Here is a 17,100-nt window from a genome sequence, read left to right on the forward strand (position 1 = left end):
GATGAAAATCTGAGGAAATCCCATTCTGACCAAAATAGCCATGAGGTAGCCCCATTCCACAGAATCAAACGCTTTGGTGGCGTCCAGAAACACAGCTGCCACAGGTAGCTCTGGCGCAATGGTGGGGATAAGGGAGAACAGCGTGCGAAGGTTATGCGACGTAGCTCGCCCCGGCACAAAGCCCGACTGATCCGGTAGCACCAGGGTAGTCATGAGTAGGGACAGCCTAGTCGCCAACACTTTGGCAAGTATTTTCGCATCACAGTTCAGAAGCGAGAGGGGTCTATAGGAGTCGGTATCTAACGGGTTTTTCCCTGGCTTCAGGAGTGAGGTAATCGCCACCTCCCTCATTGAGCCTGGCAAAATCCCCACCTCCAGCGACTCTGTGAAGACTTCCTTCAGCACCGGCGCCATAATGTCAATGTAGCACTTGTAAAATTCAGCTGGAAGGCCGTCCAGCCCTGCAGCTTTACCGTTACTGAGGGACATGATAGCATCCCTAATCTCATCTAGTTCAAAAGGACTCCCAAGGAAGGCCCTGTGGCTATCGCCAAGCCAACATAGCGCTATATCATCAAGGAAGTCCCCGAACTCCACTTCGCCCTCCTGCTGCGAGGTATATAAATGTTTGTAGTGCTGTAGGAAGGTGTCTTGTATCCTTTTGGTGTCCTGATAGGTCCCCCCTTTGCCATCAGCAATTTCCAAGATATGGGTGGCATAGCGTTGGTGTCGCGTGAGTGCAGCAAGTACCTTCCCCGGCCGGTCCCCCTCGCAGAATCTCCTAGCCGTCCAGTACTTGCCCCTGAACTTCACCTCCCTGGCAGCTTCCTCCTCAAAGGCTGAAAGCTTCGACTTGAATTCCCGCGCCAGGTCAGGGCTAGGGTTGTGGACCATCTCCGCCTCCAGGGCTTTAAGTTCCGATTCAAGTTTAGTCAGCGTACGCACTATGTCCCTCAGTATCCCGCAGCTCTTAGCGATCGTGATGCCTCTGACAGTCACCTTGAAGGCTTCCCAAATTGTCTCAACACTCTCGACTGTCCCCTTATTTCTAGGGAAGAAAGCCTCTATCTCCTCACCGAGTTCATGCTTGAAGACAGGGTCGAGAAGAGAGGAGGGGAACAGCCGCCACGGCGGTCTCGATTTGCGTAGTCCAGGCATCTCAAGTATAGCCAAGACCGGGCAGTGGTCAGAGAAGGTCCGAGGCAAATGGTTTACATTAATGACACCATTAGCTAGGCCCCTTGATATAAAGCAGTAATCAAGTCTCGCCCATGTACGTGCGTGTGCCGTGAAATGTGTGCCCTCTCTAGTCACTGGGTGCGTGAACCTCCAGCTATCTACTAGCCCTGCCTCAGTTAATATAACCAACAGGGTGTCACGGGCTTTTGTGTTGTATTGGCCACTGCCATCCGACCTATCCACTGCAGGCATCAGCGACAAGTTGAAGTCCCCCCCCCAGATGATGTGTGCAGCTTCGACCTCTAACACATGACCCCACAATGTCAGGAAAAAACCAGGTGTATCAACATTGGGCGCATAACAGTTCACAATTATGACCACCTCCGTGCCCAGTCTGCCCCATAGGATCACATACCGTCCCTCAGTGTCCACCCTCGCTCCCAACTTTTGGAATGGCAGGGCTTTGTTAACCAAGATGACCGTACCTCTGGAATACGTGGAATAAGAAGAGAACTCCCTCACAAGTGCCCATCTACATGCAAATTTAGGGTCCCTCCGTGGGTCCAAGTGAGTTTCCTGAAGTAACGCTATTTTCACATGATGTCTATCTAAATACGTAATTACATTTCTGCATTTCCTGGGATCATTAAGGCCACGCACATTCCAGGACAATATTGAGATGTTATTCAATGCATCATCACCCATGTCTGCCACTGCCCTTCCTATAAAGAATCATAGCCAAGATGCCAGCCCTTATTCGCATCATACTTAGTGCAAGTTCACTCACTGTCCGAAACATCCGCATCTCCCATACCGTAACACTATCAGTCACATTCGCTGCAATACATGTGTGCACGTCATAGATATCTCCCGAAACATTACTTATGGTCACAACAACCCAATCCCCAACAGGCACACTTTCCCCTTCTCCCCGCAGGCAACAGCCCAACTCCCGCACTCCCATACCTCCCCCCTCCCACTGAAGCAACCCAATCTTGCCAGTACCACATTCCCTCCCCCCTCCCTGAACCCCATACTCAACAACCAACAAAGAACTGTGTGGGGGATCCCCTTCCGGGGGCAACAGAGGAACGCACCAATCCACCCCGTTAATCTCCTCCCGCCCCGTACACACCATGCGGGAACAGTCAGAGATGGGGGGGTGGTGCCTGGTATACATCACCCCTGCAGAGTTGTACCTGTCCATCATCTCAACGTATCTCACGTCTTCCTCCCCAGGTGGAGAGGACTCCAGTGCATTCAAGTGAGAATGCCCATTTATCAGCAGCAGGACATGCCTCCATCAAGTTTGCCAACATCTTGCCCGTTTCAACAACAATCCCATTATCGGGCCACAGTCAGCGAGTCACCAGCTCATTCACAGCAAGTTCACGTAGCAATGAATCTGCAACTCGTTGCCACAGCAAGGTAATCCATTCGGGGCTTGGCCAGGTTCAAGGGGACAAATCGAGCAGCAGCTCAACGATAAAAGGTCTATCAGTCTAACTCAGAAAGGCGCTGTCATTCGCCAGCATTCTCCAAACGTCCCCCGTCGACATCTTCATCCTCCTCGTTTCGCCTTCCACCTCTAGTAGCCCGGATTTTTTTGATATAGTCCTCCACCTGTTGCGGATTAGTGAAAAAATGTTGTTTGGCCTGGTGGGTCACTCTGAGTCTTGCAGGGTACCGGAGTGCATAGTCCACCTGCATGTCTCTAAGCTTTTTCTTTACATCCAGGAACTTCTTCCGTTGTTCCTGCACCATAGGGGTGAAGTCCGGGTATACTGAGAAGGTCACCCCATCACATGTCAGGTTTCGGTGCACTCGTGCCGCCCTTAGTGCCGCGTCGCGGTCGCGGTAGTTGAGCAACCGAGCGATAATCGGCCGCGGTGGCCTTCCTGGCTCAGAACGTGGACCTAGGGAACGGTGTGCTCTTTCGACAATAAATTGACCGGAGAAGGCTTCCCTGCCCACTGCAGTCGCGAGGATTTTTTCAACATATTCTTCCATACGCCCAGTGTTGGTGGATTCCGGTACGCCTGTGACGCGGATGTTATTGCGTCTACTCCTCGCCTCCAACTCCTCATTTTTCGCCGCTATCACGCGCAGGATGTTGTCCATTCTGGAGAGGCGGGTATCATGGGACGTTGATGCATCCTCCGCAGCTGATATGCGTCGCTCTGCCTCCGTAAGGCGTTCCTCGTGAACCTCCAGTTTCTGTGCGACCCCATCCATCCTCGAGGACAGCCGATCCACCTGTCCACTATTGTGGCGAAGCCCTGCCTCATCTCCTCCATCATCATTTGCATCTCAGGGGTCACGGAGGCGGATAAGGGTGCAGCACTCGGTGATCCACGTGCACCACCAGCCCCTGCCGTGTCTCGTAGTTGTTTCCTAGTGGCCGCGGGTTCAAAAGAGAGTTTAGGCTGCTTATTGTCATTCTTCCCCATTGTGCGTCGCTTGTAGGGGCTTGAGGTGCTCGGCAAGATACGACTGGAGCGGTTCTCACTGCCTGTCGACAAATCCCTTTGCATCTGATCCTCCAGCACACTGGTTGCGTACGTGGCGGCACCTTCGGCCCAAGGAGCGGTCCAGCAGCGCGCGAGTCACAACCGGAACAGAGCGTGTCTTCAGCACCAGTAACCGAAGCTACCGTCGATCGCTCAGGAGACGTTAGTGGTTCCACCAGGCTCCGATGTGCGCACGGCCGGTGGTGTCGTATCAAGGGTGAGCGGTCTAGCGCGATAGAGTGCCCCCACCGAGGCCACTCTGTAGGTGTCCTACCACCGTCAGCTCTCCACCAAGGTGTGTCTCACCTCCGCTGGGCAGGGAAGGCCTGTGCCCCTCCGTCACCCTCTGCCCGCATCGCCCGCTAGTAGTGCGTGGAAGGGGACACTATAACAGCTACGAGGATCTCCAGCGCCCAGTCGGGGCCACAGTGTCTCCCACAGCGCCGAGCTGCCCACACAAGTGTACAGAATTCTCCACCAGTATCCGGGTTGCAGGCCGCACGCGGCCTCGCCGTAGTACGAGTGAGAGGTGCGCACCCCTGCAGACCTTCAGACAAGCGGCGCCTCCGCAACACAGTGCCAGCCACACTCCTATGGGCGCTGTGCGTCGTCAGTAGGTACAGTGGTCCGAGATATGCCCCAGTTGCGCTCATGCAGTCCCCCCTGCCTTACAGGGATACTCTCAGACCTTACTGGAGAGGCTCGGGGGGGGGGAGGGCTCCACCGTGCTGCCGGTGGGCAGCGACCAGTGAAGGGTCCGGTATCCGGCCGTGCTCCACAGCAAACTCCTGGCGCCCCCCTGCCCACCTCCACCAGCAGCGGCGAACTCACGAAGGGTGGTCTGGCACTATGGCAAATGTTCGTCCAGCCCGGGGCTTCTCTCACCCACCTCCCGGTCAGGCGGCAGGTCCCGTCTCTACTCACGGTCCCAGCAAGTCTTTGGATCGCTGCTTAACGTCCCTGCACGGTAACGTGGCCAGCAAAGGAGGAAAACTCACCGCCACAGCAGGTCAGCCGATCCTTGGCAGGAATAGCACTTTCCAGGCGGGCCGCCCCGCAACTGCGGCCCACTTTCCTCGTGGCGAGCCTCGGCCTCCCGTAGTCGCACTACCAGGCTGTCGCGCCGCCCCTCTGCAGCAGTGTGTCCCGGTCTGACTTCAAACTTGACGAAGTCCGGTTTCCGACGTCGGATCGCCTCCAAATTTTGACAGGATCTGCAGGGCACGGTTCCTGACACTCGTTGAAATTTTTAGGTGGAAAACTGCAGGATTAGAGGATAAATGCAGGATAGTTCTGCCCAGGCAGCCAGAGCCTCACTAAAGTGCGGCCATTAGCTCGTGCGCCCTCTAGCGCCCCCCGGAGAAGGAGGAATGTTGCCTCAATGAGCCGGGCCTTCTATGTCTGTCAACATGTTTTGAAGAACTCCCCTGGCTTCTTCTTCAGGAACAAAAGGATCCCTCCTACACTCACTTACTAACGTGGTGTGTGATTTACTAATCTTTTCTGCGATATGTGTTCATGCAAATGAATACGTAGCACATGTGAATTTTCACTGCACTTTATATAATATCTAAATAGGTATCTTTCATCGTTATCTGGAAGAAAAATGGCATAATATTGGAATGCAAGACTATTAAATCATCCATCGTGACAAGTAGTGACCTGCAAGGAGAGAGTGATGTGTGGCACTGTACTCGTTATCATTGATCATAGTGAAAAATGATGGTGACGTGTCCTGTTGTTAAAAGAAAGGAAAAAATGCCATTTACAAAGACAAACGCACATAGAACACAAAGCACACACTCTATACCATCAGACTTGATCTATTTAGTCCAAAGAATACTTGTATTACTACACATACTCAATATCACTGTATATCAAGCTTCTGTTGGAGTAAAATGCGTCTAGGTAGCAGAAATGTCAACCTACTTGATCGTAAATGAAAAAGTGCCCCATGAGCCTGTTACGGGTGGGAGGGGGGCCTGTAGTTGCAATCTAGAAAATAGGAAAGAAGAATAAGCAAATTGTTTTAAAGTAGTTGTGTCAGTCACAGACCTAATCGACATCAAGATTGCTCCATGGCTATACAGTACGCACTGCTCCTGGGACACTGCCCGCCATGTCTTGCCTCCCTGTGCCTCCGCTGAAAAATGGAGCTGAGTCGGGGGGTCCTTAAGTAGGACCAATAATTGTTCTTCCCACTGGTGCTTATGAGCATAGGGTGTTACACCTGTCCTTCACCGGAAGGTATCCCAGAATCCCCTTAGTCCCTGTATGCTAGTGGGCCAACCTCTGGTGTCACCCGGAAGTGATACCAACAGAGTGAGGTTGACGATGTGCTGTGTGTATGCAAATGCGCCAACCCCTGATTCGGTTTATGCCACTGGGCCAGCCTCTGATGTCCTCCCCCACAGCGGCTGTCAAAGTGTGCATCCAGGTAATCACCTGGAAGTGATACCAACAGAGTGCGGGTTACGCTGTGCTCGGTTGAGACTAAACTGCCAACCTGACTACTGTATTGTGCAAAAATGCAGGATATTGGGCTTAACAAACTATGGACGGCATGTGGTTACCTGAATTAAATTTGGCACGACAATGGCATTACCCCCTCAAGTGACAAATCTAAAAAATGAGAAATAAAAATTAAATCGACCAAGTTATGAATATGGTTACAAAGGGAAGTGTTAGAATACTTGAGTGTGGTCCCATGATTAATTTAATGACAGGGATTTTTTTCAGTCGCATGATCAGTAAAAATTGATCAGTAAAAAATGAAGACACGTATCCTGTCCAGGCCCCATTTTTAATCAGTATGGGTTAGGTGTGCACTGTGCTGATTGTATGCATTCTATCATGACCCTCGTGCCTGGGGGCAGTTACTGACACTAGGATTTGGGTATCCTGCAGGCAGTTATTGATGCCGGTGGTTGTGTGGTACCCAACGGCCTACAACACAGCTCTTGTGTTTATCCTGAATGAGGTGATCAGGTAGGTCTCAAGGGCTGTATTTTAGCGTTCGTGGCAGTGTACGTACATATATCTAGGAACAGGAGGTTTCCTCAGGAGAACTGGTTCCATGGTATATCGTTATCGAGCCCATTGGTGTGATTTCGAAGGCAGAACACCCACCGCTGTTCTTTTTAAAAAAGGGCACTCTCGCCATCCTGCAGGTTAGGAGGCATTTATTGTAGTAGTAGGCCTGTTGGTCTTGTTGGTGGAGTTACCCTTGGTCTAGTGTGGACGAGCATCTCCTTCAAATTCCTTGCTCTCCTGTGTGCAAACATAGGTTTAGGGATGTTCAGTTGACAGCAGTTGAGGAGTCTCCAGTGCTTGTTAACAATTTTTGTGATCTGGTTTGAATGTGTTTTAAACGTGGTAACACGGATAGGTCCCTCTTCCTGCTCAACGGTAACCCTGTCCTCCAACATGGAGTCCCTGTTATTTTTTCTTGCCCTCTTCATAGCCTTGTCGATGACCCTTTTGGGGTAATTTTGTTTCAAAAGTTTAGTTTGCAGGTCAGATGCCAGGCTCCTGAAATCCTGTAGTTCGGTACAATTCCTCCGGAGGTGGAGGAATTGTCAGTTGAGAAGATTCTCCCTGAGATGGTGAGGGTGAAAGCTATTATATAGAAGTAAACAGTTCTTTGCTGTTGCTTTAAAATGTGTTATCGTTTTCAGAGTCCCTTTTCCTGGATATATGTTGAGACCCAGAAACACCAGGTTGTCTCGTGAGGTGGTGCTCGTGAATTTTAGGAAGTTATCCTGCTGATTTAGCCAAATCAGGAAGGTTTCTGTAGACGGGATGTCCCCTTCCCATATCACTAGGACATCATTGATGTACCATTTTTAAGTTTTTATATGGCGGAAGAAGGGGTTGCTGGTGTTCAGGATTCCTTTGTCTGTAGATGGTAAACGTAGAGACCAGCTATGCTGGGGCAAAAGTTTTCCCCATGCTGGTCCCCTGCTTCTGTTGGTAGACGGTGCCCTCATAAATGTAGTAATTCCTTGTGAGTGCTAATGATAGGCACTTTATCACCTCATTTTGTGGTGTTTGATATTCCCATCCGGTAGAGAATAATACTTCCTCAGTAATGGTCAGTGTCTCATCATGTGGGAGGCTCATATACAGGCTCATTACATCAAGTCCCGATGAGAAGGTTCTTCTCAGGGTCAAACTCAATATCCTGGAGTAGTTGTAGTACCGTCTTGGTGTCTCTCAAGTAGGTTCCTGTTTCTTGGATCAGAGGTCGGAGAAATGCATCTGCAAACTTAGACAGAGGTACTAGAATGGAATCTATCCCCGAGACAATCGGGAGTCCTGGTTGGTTGCCCAAGTTTCTTGTGATTCTTGGGTATGTTGTAAAAGTATGGGACTCTTGGGAAAGAGGCGGAATTTCTTACAAAGAAGTCCCCAAGAGTCCCATACTTTTACACCATATCCAAGATGGCGTAGCACGCCCCGTCCTGTAGAGGGGCGGGAAGACCCCCATGATGAAGCATGGACATGGCTTTCAAGTCTATCTGAGGGTGGATCTTTTTGTTTAGTATCTATAGACCGAAGGAGGACGTATCCACCTCCATTGCTTGTGTCGAGCAGTACCTCTTTACTCCCCTCTTTGTTTTTTGACATTACAATATCATACAATATTTATGATAATATTTACAAAACAGATGCAGCGGCTCTGTCAGAGCGGAAGCAAATGAGTTAAACACATCAACATTTAAGGCCCTACATTTCAGGTTTATGCCAGCAGCCGACATTAGTTTCAAATACCATAATGATTGAGTGATTTTTTTATACACACAATACTAAAACAATTCAACCAAATAGTGGGGCCTCTGTTTTTGGTTTTTAGCCACCAAACAGACTTCCAACCAAGTCCAACATAACAGGATGGTACAGACTTAATTTTTCACAAAACACGACTTAGCTGGGTTGTGTGCCTAATAATTAAGAAGATGTTGCTGCACGTGATTCTGTTTCAAATCTTTTGATATGTAACACATCTGAGCCTACAAAATTTAAACAAACTTGGCACTTTATAGGACTGCTCGAAACGAACAAGACTGAAGCCAGATGAAGGAGTTCAGCTGTGCATTCTGCACTGGAAAAAAAATCATCTTTCTCTTTGTTTGTTAAAAATAAGGAACCAGTGGTCTCCAGTGCACACATTTTATGCTAAAACCAGTCTTTGGTGGGTAAAGGTTGAACAAAGTGTCACTCATTCTGTTTTATTGCATGACTCTGCTCTCTGAAAAGCTAGTTTTACTGCACTATATTGACCCTCTTCTGGGCAAGCAGAGTGGACTGTGCAGCACAAAACTGCATTGTCGGTCTTATATAACTCTTGACCTGGACGACTGCAAACTTGGGGGCATATCAGCAACAATTGGGGGTAATTATCACTAGGCGCACTTAGGACTAGGATAATTATCGCCGGCTATCGCTGTTTTTTATCGCGGAGATAGCGTGCTATCAGCAACGCATATCTCCAAAGCGATAGAAATCAAAGTGTTGGCTTCAAAACAGTGCGATTATCGCTGGGAAACCGGCGATAATCGCACTGTGACAGGCGATACCTTGTGGATAGGGCAGGGTGGACTTAGCCATGTAATCCACCTCCCAATGGATTACATGGCTATGTCTGATGAAAAGCAGGCGTACAGAAACCTGCGTTAAGCGCGGTTAGCGCTTCTTTTAATATCACTAAGCAGGTTAGCAATATGCTTGTTAATTGGAGTAATTCCGTTTAGCGACATTCTCCACTGAAGTTTGGGAAGGTACGCCCACTTTGCATCTCATTAGAGATGCAAAGCTGGGCGCTATGAGTAAGGGCGCTAAGGCACAAATTCACACGATAGCATGACCTTGCAGATAAGGAGATAAAATTATCGCTGTTTTTCAGTCGAAAACGGACACAAAAGCGGCAATAATTTTATAACGCCGCCTTGCTGATATGCCCCTAAATTGCATTTCAAGGACCCCATGAAAGATATTTTTGAGTTAGAGGATTAGATCATGACACAGAACAAATATTCCAAAGAGTGGACTGTGAAAAGACATAATCAAACATTCCTTTTTGTGAAAATATTTTCAATTAATGTCGAAAAAACATTTCAACATTTTATTTTTCACCCACGTGTTTTGACTTTGCAGTTGTACATTTTATTGTGGATTGTGGGAGGGAAGATAGCTGTCTATTTATCCAACAAGTCTCTGTTTGCTGACTTTTGTTAAATGTTAGGTTTAAATGATAACCTCTAGTGCTAAATCTCAGCAGTCAAGGAAATATCATGGATAAGGCTGTCCCAAAATGCTATATTCCAGCAGTCAAAGGCTGGGGGGCCCAGGGTCCAACATTATATCATGGATAAGGATGCCAAATCGTGTCTTCCGGGTGCCTGATTCTCCATAGACGCGTCTAGAGGTTATCATTTAAACCTCACATTTTGATGAAATTATTTACTGTGTTACTGTGAGTGTCAGATTCATCGTTATTACGACCTTCATTGTACCACTCTAACTACTGAGTCCATATTTGCTCCTCTTCGAGGACCCCAGGAGTACTCTTTCTAATAACCCCTGCCCATATCAACATCAGTCACTCCAGCCCTCAGATACCTGATGGCTGTTTTTGAATCAGCAGGGATTTATGGGGCATATTACCAAGCAATAGCGATAATTATCGCTATTACTTGGTTAGAGACAAAAATTTACCGCTGAGCTGCGGTGATTTTTATCGCAGATAAACCTTGGTATTACCAAGGTTTATCGCAAATGCGATAAAAAACGGCCGCAATGCATGAATATCGCTGAAATGTCAGCGATATTCATGCATTACCGAGCTGATGGTCTTAGCCATGTTATCCACCTCCCATTGGTTAACATGGCTAAGAACTGCTCAGGGCAGGTGTTAGCTTTTGGAGATAATCGCGCTTAGCGCGAATATCTCCAAAAGTTGGTAATAGGAGATAGCGATGTTAGCGACTGTTTCCAGTCGCTAACATCTTGGCACGCCCACTTTGCATGTCATTAGTGATAAATATTACTGACATGCAAAGTGGGCCCCAAGATGGTCGTTATCTCCTACTAGCTGTCGCTAACTGGTGTTAGCGACACCTAGGTAATAGGGAGATAATTTTATCTCCGCTTTCTTGGCTTTTAAAGCCAATAAAGCGGAGATAAACCCCCTTGGTAATATGCCCCTCAGTTCCTGTGTTCTAGGACTCCCTATCATTCCTAGAAGCTTGGCTCTTCTGATCTGGAACCTTTAGACAACCTGTGCTTTACATTGTACAGAGCCCTGGTGTCCTATAAAATAAGGATACAGTACAGGAGCCACATATGGCTTCCTTGACCACTGCATAAATTATGAATTTTGCGCCCTGATGAAGGAGTATTTTTACATGGTACTTCCGGAAAAAAACACGTTGGTGCATTCTTCTTTGTTTTGTGTCTGTACAGTGTATGTAATGTCTTTATGTTTACTATAGTCCAGTGCATTATTGTATTGTTTTTTACTATATGCTTCTTTTCTGTGTATTTTATTATGGACACATGTACAGTTATTGTATATTTTTTCATTATGTGCTAGGGGCTCGTTTTTTATGTATGTACAATGCTTCTAATTGTCTATTATATGTATATTGTCTGAATATGTAATTTTATAGAAGAAAAACATCTTAACAAAAAGTATAATATATATTTTTGATAATAAATTATTTAAATGACAAGTCCTGTGGGGTACATTATTCTGGATTTAAGTGGGGGAAGTATTTGTGATGATTATTATTGTGTTTTCCCTGGTTTCTTCTCCTTCAAATTGTTCCGGTCAGGCACCGTCCGATGTGTTTCAGTGAAAGCTTTTTCATATAAATATTTTTTTCTTATGTTCTGTTTTTACAAGTATTTTTCATACATATATTAGTTGTAAAGTGTTGAGAAGAAACTATATAATTAAGACATATAGTAGACTATCAGTTGTTATTTACAAATTTCAATATATCAAAAGAGACCAATTGATCTTAAATGTTTGCAATACACAATACAACACACAATCTGCTCATCACAAAACATTCAATTCATTAATAGATTAAAATGATCTTCTGCCAGAAAACACAAAATACAAATACAAGTTTTCAAAATGTACACAGATGTAAAAACAAAATTACGAAAAACTGTTGACGTGGCGTTTCGGTGAACTTTTAATATTTCTTCACCTTCTACAGGTCGAAAATGTTCAATTTATCTAAAAAACAAGTCTTTGTAAAGAGTGCAGACTATATAATACTCAATGAATCCACCTTTAGCATGGGTCGTTGAAGGTGGATTCATGGACCACTCCAGGGCTAACCAGTCTAACCAAAAGATTGTGCGATAAAGATGTAATATAATGGTCCCTTTTCTCAAACCCACAAAAGTGGACAGTTCCCTAGACAGACTGGTAACCCCAGAAATTACATTTCTTAACCCAGCCCTTGCCCAGGGCCTCTGACAGCTTTCGGCCCCTTTGGTCAAAGTTGGAGTCACCGATCTTCTGGCACGAAGGGGTTTCCTTCATGGCATATGTGACCTAGCTTAACATTAAAGTCCCCTCCCATCATTATTCTAAAATATTTTAAATAAGTGAATGATCTGAGCACTAGGCGCAATACTGTTTCAAAAAGAACCTGATCTGGCACCCAGGGTCACCAAGCAAGTTATACAAATTGACAAGAAAAAATCTTTAGAAATTACCACCCAAAGGATCTGAATGCCACTATCTTTGCCAGGGATTGGATAAACTCTCAGGTTAGCTGCAAATTTAGTTAAAGTGATTCGACTCACGCGTGGCCGCCGACCATGGGAGGGGATTGCTACCACACAGAAACTTTCATTACCGTCTCGGCCAACCAGGTTGAGAGCCCTATTCTTCTGTAACATAATGATATCAAACTCAGAAGTGGAATTAAACCAGTTAGGGTCCGCCAGCTTATCCCTGATACCTGCCATGTTACAGCTTAGAATTTTTAAATGGCGCCCTGGGACACTAGTCGATGTTAGCTCTACAGGTAGTAAGTTAGGGGAACCCATTTCTAAGCGTGGACGGGTAATCCCGGGAGAAGATAAATCATGAAGTCAATCATTTAGGTCCATGGCGCTTAGAGGGTCAAATCTATTACTCATGGGGATCGCCGTTTGTGCAGAGGAGAACACTGGGAGCCTGAGGGAATGATGAATCAAACTACCTGTGGGAGGGGGAAGGGGCTGCCAACATTAAAGAAAAAAACCTAGTGGGAAGATGTTAATACAGGCTTCACTAATGGTTGATGATACAGAACTGTGGAGTAACTGCTTGGCCAGGACAGGTGACCTGTATTTGATTACAACACAGTGCCCCTGTAAAGACTTATGCATTGGGCCCACCCACCCTACCCTTCTGAAGAATAATATGTCATCATAGTCATAATAACTAAAATCAACATTGTTTTCCAGCGAATAGCATACTTTGTTTTTCAATTGGCTAAAGTTCTCTGAGTCATTAGCTGGTAGGTTTGGAACCCCTACTGTTGTATAGCTCCTATATATCCTTATATCGTGTTAAGTTAGCATAGGTACATTTGAGATTTAAACGCCATTTTTCCTTTCTTGCAACTTCTGCACACGACCCTTAATTGTTGACTTAGCTTTCAACCTAGTGGTTTGCCGTGGTGTATGTGAGAATAATATGTTATTGCTCTGATATCAGTTTTGTTTGTTAAACCATGTCTGCACGGAGAGTGCTGAAGTTTCAGGAGCAACACGATATGGAATTGTTATGAGGTCTGATCTCCACGCCTTCATAGTCATAACACAAGTGCAGCCTTTGCCAACTTGGGCTTGAGGCGGGATTGATATTGCTTTGCACGAGAATTGTTAACACACTTGATGCGGTGCACATGCAGAGAGAGCTGGTGTATGCTGATGTGATTCCTTCATGCTAGGACACTAAGGTATGGGCCCGCCCTAAAACAACCCAAAGAGACCTTCTTAGCTAATAATATAATATATGTGTTAGGGAGGGTGAGATATAAGTGTTGTTAACTCTTATTCATTACAGCATGTTAACATGCTGTCACCATTCGCTTTTTATGTCTTAGTAACTATGCTGGTAATTTTGATACTGATAATAAGTATACTTGTATTATCTAAGATACTGCGCCTGAGAAGACGGCATTAGTAAATAAACATTTCAAATGCACATGTGTCTTCTTTACTCCATGTTCTGGTTTGTAATGATAATATAACGAAAGAGTGTTCATGAGTCCCACGTACCCTGAGGTACTGTAAGTTCATGTTCTGGTTTGTCTAAACATTGGGAGTTTGATATGTCCAATGAGACACTGTAGCTAGCTCGGTAAGGGGTGAGTTGGTTGCTAAGGTAAGTTTTGGGACACCCTAATTTGCCGAGGTTCCACTCCTCTGTGCACAGTTCTGTGTGAGTACAGAAACCCTGCTACATGGCGCCCAACGGTTTCGGTGGTCTTATATCATGACACTCGAGTAGTTTATCGTTCATGCCTTAACCCCTTCACATCCGTTTCCGGAAAACGGGGTGTCGGTGAAACCTACCTATTTTTTGAAATAGGTCTTTATTCAAGCTTGATTCTTTCTTAAACGGTTTCTTTGAATTACTACCCAGTTGTGCTACAAAGTATTCTTTGTGTTTTCTTGTTTCCAGTGTTGTCATGGCGGCGGTGGCTATTGCGCAGCATAGTCGCGTAGCGGTACGCAACCATCTTCAGACGTACCAAGTCCCAGTAGATGGGATGGCTGTGATTTTCGTGGTATGTGCAGATCCGGCGTTTCCTTACGAGTTGTTTTACTCTTGGGTTACGTTTCCGGCTGTGGACGCTAATTCTGGTTTGTTCCACTCCTACACCGCCTCGGATGTCCCGGCTGAATATACGCCGTACAGGGCATTGGAAATACCTATTGATCATTGGCAGCATCGAGTTTGGTTTGATGGCGCCCTCCCCCACTCTTTGTCCGCTGCGAGGTTAGGTCCACTCTCAATTCCAGGTACAAATTGGCCTGCGTTGGGTGGCTTTACCCCGCACCCGAATCACGGGGCTTGTACCCTAGCAGAAATTCGCAGGCTACATGTTGTTTCCATTTCCGTGATTCGTGCTTTAGTGCAATACATCGGTCGACATCTTCCTGGTGGTCCCCAGGGGGGTGCGGCCGCTCCCATGGAACGAGGCGGAATGCGTCTCAATCCAGTGATGGTTAATTCGGTTTTTGGTGCGCGTCCAGTTGACAACGATGACTTCCCATTCTGGCTAGCAGAGAAGTTTGATCAACTGGAGGCGGTTTTTCCGAATTCTACTCCTGCTGATAAACATCGAATGTTAACGATTACTCTACCGAAGGATATAACTCCTGAACTTGTTGACTGTGAAAGCTGGGGAAAAACTTTTGCGGCAGTTTATACGAGGTGCTTCGGCACCCCGTCTATGAATGCCCTGCCTGAAATCATTAGACGTGTTCAGAATGATCACGGTCCAGAGGCGGCGGTTGAATTGGGTATGCGCCTGTGTGGTTCATTTGAGATTGTAAGTGATCTCATTCTCTCCAATGTTAAAGGAGATGCAGTTAACTTTCAGGTGTCGAATGCTTTGGCTGCTCTGCCCGATGCCGACAAACTCCGCCAGTGAGCAAAGATTGTGGTGGCCGCATATAAGACAATTGGCCGCACAAGTAGAGGTCTGAAATATTTTCCAGTGAAGGATAAAAAACAACCTCAGGGACAATATGCAGTGACAGATGTCCAGCCCAAGTCCAAAAAACAGAATTGGCCTAAAAAACAGACACAGGGGAAGCAGACTAGGCAAACTCAGGATTCTGTTCCTGCTATACAAGCTCCTGCGCCGGCAGACAGAGTTTATGATTTGCGCGATCGCGCGATGATTAAATCACCTGATCGTTTTCAGGGTTCTGATCAACGCTCTCCTCGTTCCTTTCAGGAAACATCGGCCCAGAAGACCGGTGGTGGAGGAGGGGGTGGACGTGGACGTGGTGGCCAGCAAGGACGTGGTCAGTCCCGCCAGACGGACGGCGCAGTGAAGCAGGAGGATTCTACGCCTAAGCGTCCGCAGTTTGCGAAGAAGAAAGTCGCGGCCTTAACAGCGCATAGATATGCCACAGATAGTGAGAACGCGGCTTCGGAATCTGACGTGGGCTCTGACCTTGCTGGACAGCGCGGCGGAGATTACCATAGTCAGAGAGGCGCTCCGTCCACTACTGAGGGTGACAGCGACTGAAGTGTTTGTTGTAATAGAAACAGCTGATACGAGATTAGCTCCCCCTGAAAGACTTTTTGAAATTGTCCTGTTAATTGAAGGTGACATACAGCGTACTGTCAGAGGGGTGTTTTGGGAGAACCTTTCGTCTACGTACGACATTTTGCTTTCCGAGGCTGACTGGCCCCCACCTTTTGTGCTCGCAGCGCCGCGAGGGGAGGAGGTAATCCTTCCCAGTTTCGCGCACACTGTCTCGACTGAGCATGCGCAGCATTTTGCAGAAGAGTGGGCTCGGGCTCTTGCACCGGCTCTCTACCGCAACGAATGTGGTTGGGACAAATTATCCCCAAGCCACGAAATTCCTTTGCGGTCGGAGCCGCAGCCTCAGCCTCAATATCCCATACGGCGTGAAGCTAAAGCGGCCGTCGCAGAAATCCTTGAACAATTGGAATATCAAGGAGTTATTGAAACGTGTGTGTCACCAATGAATAATTCCCTTTTTACTGTGACCAAACCTGACGGATTATATCGTTTGGTATTGGATTACCGGCATTTGAACTCGCATTGCCGTAACTGTGCAGTACAGAATACTCACGGCTCTGCCCTAGTGGATAGTCTAGTGCGTAAGTGTTTCAAGACAACGCTTGACATTTCCAATGGTTTTTATGCCCACAGACTGGATGGCTTTAGCTCCCAATGGACAAGTTTTACGTCCGCTGGGGTGCAAAAATGCTTCCGGCGACTCCCAATGGGCTACAAAAATAGTCCTGGGGTCTTCACCTCCAGAATAGTCACACTATTGGAGGGAATGGATCCGGATGCATGTTCTTATGTGGATGATATTTATCTCACAGACGACGAAATATGGATGCATCTGTGTCGAGTGAATTCCATAATTTGTACCTTTGCAGACATGGGATACAAATTTAATTTTGCAAAATGGCACATTGCAGAACACACAGTGTTGTTTTTGGGCTATGAGCTCAACAATGAAGGTAGAGGTTTGGCTCCTCACTTCTTAGAGAAGTGCGCACAATTACGCGCTCCAACAACTCTGAAAAAATTACAGTCTTTACTGGGCTTTTTGAATTTCGGCAGAACTTACATTCCGGATTATGCCCAGCGTATCAAGCCTCTGTATGCTTTGATAT

The 17,100-nt window shown here is 46.8% G+C and overlaps 1 long non-coding RNA gene across 2 annotated transcripts in view; it reads right to left on the reverse strand.

The window, feature by feature from the left end:
* The window catches only part of LOC144828282 (uncharacterized), a 90,954-nt gene extending 85,920 nt beyond the window's left edge, over positions 1–5,034 (reverse strand). For both annotated transcript variants that reach the window (XR_013610411.1, XR_013610412.1), the window contains exon 1: positions 4,688–5,034. This is a non-coding gene — a long non-coding RNA (uncharacterized LOC144828282). The remainder of the gene's footprint in view (positions 1–4,687) is intronic.
* Between the last annotated feature and the right edge of the window lie 12,066 nt (positions 5,035–17,100).

Source organism: Lissotriton helveticus, chromosome 4_1, assembly GCF_964261635.1.
Source record: "Lissotriton helveticus chromosome 4_1, aLisHel1.1, whole genome shotgun sequence".
In the NCBI taxonomy this organism is placed as follows: domain Eukaryota; kingdom Metazoa; phylum Chordata; class Amphibia; order Caudata; family Salamandridae; genus Lissotriton; species Lissotriton helveticus.